The sequence below is a fragment of the Helianthus annuus genome, chromosome 2 (genome assembly GCF_002127325.2).
Source record: "Helianthus annuus cultivar XRQ/B chromosome 2, HanXRQr2.0-SUNRISE, whole genome shotgun sequence".
NCBI lineage: Eukaryota > Viridiplantae > Streptophyta > Magnoliopsida > Asterales > Asteraceae > Helianthus > Helianthus annuus.
This window is the reverse complement of record NC_035434.2, coordinates 19,593,587-19,598,781: the sequence shown is the minus strand read 5'-3', so window position 1 is coordinate 19,598,781 and position 5,195 is coordinate 19,593,587. Positions and strand designations below refer to the sequence as shown.

The 5,195-nt window shown below is 37.4% G+C and overlaps 1 pseudogene; it reads right to left on the bottom strand.

Annotated features, from left to right (window-relative positions):
- Positions 1 to 221: 221 nt before the first annotated feature.
- Positions 222 to 5,195, bottom strand: LOC110887239 (annotated as a pseudogene).

The following is a 5,195-nucleotide window of genomic DNA, read 5'->3' as shown; positions in this document are numbered from 1 at the left end:
GTTTTTATCAAAACGGGGCGAAGTAGACCGTGGACATAAGTAAGCTATAAAAGTATAAGGCGGGAACCCGCGCGTTGCGGCGAGATCATGATACACATCAGACAATCAGGTGGGCAGTGAAGTGACATAAAACATTTGGATCGATAACGTAAACCAGGCTGGGATCATGTTGGTCATGGCGGAGCTGCTCTCAACATCTCCAAGCGACCCGTTACCGCATACTACTCGGTCCAACACTCTATGGTTGGTGGCCACTTGGTGGAAAGATTGTTCATGGACCGAAATATTCGCCTTCCCATTGCAATCGCCACCGTTTTTGGCTGCTTGTCCAAGAGGCTAACAAGTGACATAAAAATTTCCATTCTCGTAACATCCCTGTTTGCCTGTTTACACAATATAATGTCACATATTTATCAAAGTAAACCGTTTTAACATAAGTTAATGATTGATTAGTGTTACCTCTACAGTAAAGTGGGCCCATATCTTGTCGTTACGAGACTCCATCACCCCCTTCAAGATAGTTAATCCTAATCCTTTAATACCATCGGCTATCTCCAGGAACGAACCTCTTTCTTCACATAACATCTGCAACCCAACTACCAGACACAAGCAATATACAAGGTGAATTGAGATCCTCGACTATTATAGGACAGACCATCGACTGTGAACCAACTTCGTATGCCCATGTTAATCCTTCAAAGTTGTCTTTTAACAATACACCACCATCCTTGCTCACAATCAGCCATTAAATCAAACAGACCCCTGTTACCTCTACAGAGCGTACCCACCTTCCAAAATACGAGCTATAGTTTGACGTAACGACATACCTTGGATTCACTCGTTTGTTTTAGCTTGTCTGCATGCTTTGTAACACTTTGCAAGAAAAGCATGTGCTTAATCGTGCGTTCTAGCAAAGCATCGATGTTGCACTGTTCATATCGGGAAAAATATAAGAAAAGCTTACTTTTTACACGGTACCTCAAGAGTTGAATAAAACAATATAAGAAGCTATCCAAATGTATTTTACCTTGGCACTGTTCGGAACGATTTCTCTTAATTCTTTTACACGATCTTGAATCAGCTGGCGATCTTTTGGTCTAGGTCTAGGGTTTTCTCCCGGTTTAAGTCTCTTATGATTAGATTTGCTGATTTCATCAGTCTTTTTAGCATACCCGGATGCAAAACCGTAATCTTTTTTCACTTCATGTCTTTGGTCAGCCCATAGGTAATAATCCTATAGAAGCAACGTCCCCAAGCGTTTGGCCAAAACTATCGTCGTCATCTTCAATAAATTTGTATCCTTGTCATCACCGTAAATCATTTGATGATGACTCCACTCAGCTAAATCGTTCTCTCCCACCAATACGTCATCAGGCTGCAGCTTCTCAGAGAGCAACCCTTCTAAATTTGACTTGTATGCCCCAACGCTTCTAACCTTATTCAGTAGATCGAACAATTCCCGAGACACTGAACCGAGTAACTCAGGTGGGATTTTTGTCAGTTTCCCTTCAAGCAGCCGAACTTCATTTTTCAACTCCTTAACTTGCTGCAAGACAGAACAACGTGTTAGAATATATAAACTATACTTTTATGTTATTATGTTATATTATAATCTTAGATATTAATTATATTAAATTAGGAGGAAAGTTGAACCGTTATTCCTTACGGTTACGTCAGTTCAGTTTTAGGGTTATATATACCCTTCTCATGTAAACATAATCGACACTTTTTGGTTGTATCTTATTACGGTAGTCAATAAAAACGGTTCCTTCCATCGATCTCTACATATCATATGATCCTAATGTTCTTCGAATTCTGTTCTTGATATCCTATATAGTGGTATCAGAGCATCAGGAAACGGATTTCGAAACGCTGCGCAAACCGTAATATCAAGAACAATCAAGGAAAGAAAGACGATTCAACACAAGATTGTTGAAGAGGAACGATTCCAAACACTAAATCAAATTTCGATCCAGGGAGGAATAGACACTAGTGAACGATAACGGAAGAACATCCAAGATACGGTTGTGGTTTGTCTGTTACATTGGACGAATCAGATTTAAAGAAGAGCGACATATGCAGGAAGTCGATTAACATAAAAGATCTCTTTCTTAAGAAGAAGAAGAAGAGAAGATACATGTTCAAGAAACAGGGGACGAATCAGATTCAAAGAGATCGAAGGAAGAGATAGGAAAACACGGTAACAAAATCAGTTTTTTTATTGATCACTCGTATGGTAAAGAAATCAGATATGTAGGGAATTTAGATCAAACGATCAACCAATAGTCAATCTATCAGAAAAGAATTAAGAATTTATGAAAACGACCCAGAATAAGTGTCGAAGAAACAAGAATGAAAATATGGCATCGCAGGGAAGAAGTAAAACTCAAATATGAGAAAGAAATTCATGCGACGGAAGCGATGCATATCGAAATAAAGGAACAAGAACTCGGAAAATCATATATATCAATATTCAGAGCGTGGTTACAGAGATGTATAGCATTAAGTAAAAGACGACTCCGCATGGTGTTGAGTAGAAGATGACTCCGCATGGCGTTGAGTAAAAGATGACTCCGCATGACGTTGAGTAGAAGAGAGACTCCACATAGCGTTGAGATTAAGAATGCTTTAATGTAACAGTAAGCAAAAGAATTGCTCCGACTATTCAAGAGATGAAACAATCGGCCGACTATGAGAAAAATGAAACAGAGGAAATCATCGCAGAAAAGGAATTAGGAAACGGGATTAATTTGATTCATATATGACACTGAGTTTATACTCACATATATGGAAAAAGGAATTAATCGGATTCATATATGACACTGAGTTCATACTCTCATATATGAATGGAAATAATACGAACGAAACAGAAACGAGACAGGAGCGATGATGAAGATAAATACAGAAGAACAAACAAGAGACGGTGATAGGCGGGGCCGAGATAGGGACAAATCTGTTGACAGCGGAACGGAACAGAAGTGATAATGAAGATGGTAACGATAGGAGAAGAAAAGACCAAGCAATAATAAGAACAAGATGAAGAGGAGTGAAAATCTGCATGGTATGAAGGGGCTTACGTTCAGAAGTCCAGTTGCAAATGACAATGTAATTTGCAACAAAACAATGTTATAGAGACCGGTTTCGGCACTAGTTTGCAACAATCTTCACCTGTTGCAATGCAAGAAGAGACCGGAGAGGATGGTTTCACTGATGGGATTATGCAGAAATCAAACATATTCATCACAACCTATGGTTCAGGAAGAAACAAAAGAATGAAGGCTTCAACTCAATCCTAAACTAGTTACATAAAATTGTTTAGTTTAAGGGAGGATGTTAGAATATATAAACTATACTTTTATGTTATTATGTTATATTATAATCTTAGATATTAATTATATTAAATTAGGAGGAAAGTTGAACCGTTATTCCTTACGGTTACGTCGGTTCAGTTTTAGGGTTATATATACCTTTCTCATGTAAACATAATCGACACTTTTTGGTTGTATATTATTACGGTAGTCAATAAAAACGGTTCCTTCCTTCGATCTCTGCATATCATATGATCCTAATGTTCTTCGAATTCTGTTCTTGATATCCTATACAACGCATATCTTCCTTCTCCATAAACGCAAAACACTCGTTCTCTGCTTCATCATTTACCCCTTAAACCATATCCTGTTCCATTAACAACCCTCCTTTATGCCCGAGAACTCTATACATTATCCTCGCGTTACCATCCAATGGCCCCGGTTGATGTCCCGTATGCACTGCGTACAGCTTAAACACAGCCATCCCCTCTTCTTGATAAACAGAAGTTTTATCCTTGGTTTGTTAGGGTCGTAGATGCGTATATTGGGAATCGCTTAACCTTGGTTTTGATTTAATAGTCCAAAACCACTAGCAGAGGCAAACCATGCCCATACCCTCACAGATGGAAAAAATATAATTTGTTAAAAAAAACTTCTGATATTTGTATTAGCTAACAACAATTAAAAAAACAATGAGTAATATTCTGAATCAAAGACAAATTACAATAAATCGATTTAGTAGAAATAGCTAGAATAGCAAAAATGAATTTTTACACAAATAGAACAATTATTTAGTTAAGGTAATAATTTACCTCGAATTAATTGCCATCACTGGTGATATCACTCGAAGACCAGTTATAGCGCAGAAGAGCTAAAAGAAGTGAAACAAAAATAAGTAAGGAAAAGCAAGTGATGTACCTCACTAAACTCCCTAGTTACCTGCAAATCCCATTGAAACAAATTTCCAACAAAAAGGATCACAACTGAATACAACTCTTAGAAACTGAAGTAAAAAATACAAGTTTAGGCCAAATGATGATAATACTACACATTTTAGAAGTTGACATTGTCTCTGAAAAAATGACAGTGATGAACATGGAATAAAATTACACATTTCACTAAAAATGACACACATCTTATTATGGGTGAAACATATAAATTGAAAGCACCTAAACACTAAATGATGTTCATTTCATATTAACTAAGCAGGTAATAGTACATATGAGTTAATATTTATGCATATTAGCCATAATCACAGGAATCGCTTACCCCCCCCCCTCGAATAGCGAACCAGATCGCCCGTACCGGACTCGGGTACAAAATCGAACCAAGCGCCACGGGTTCGTGAACCAAACCAGAAAATTAGGTCGTATACGATTTTCATTAAATTCGTTCATATCATATAAAATCACGTTTTGGGAACGATCCAACTGATTTAACGTTTGGGAACGCTCCTATTCGCGTAAAATGCTAATTCAGACCTTAAATATACATTGTGCTTATGCAACTTCAAATTTTAAAATACCCTGTGAAACAATAGTTTGATCCCCAGAAATACCTATCAAGATCACATCTTTTAGAGGTTAACCACCCTCTTTAGAAAACCTTACTGGCCGGTGGCATGTTATCTTCCTCATCTGAAAATTGTTAAAGTAACAAAAATAGCAAAACAACTTATGTTTATTCTGTAAACAAACAATAAATCTAAATAAAAAAACAATAATAATAAGAATAATAAACCACTGAATGATACTGAGTAGGAACAAAAGGTGTTACCAAATCCAAAAACTTCGGATTACACACAGGCGACGTCACCGGCGGTTCCAACGAAATGGGTTTCAATGGCTTCACAACTCGGTTCTCAGCCTCCACAGGACCAGACGACAT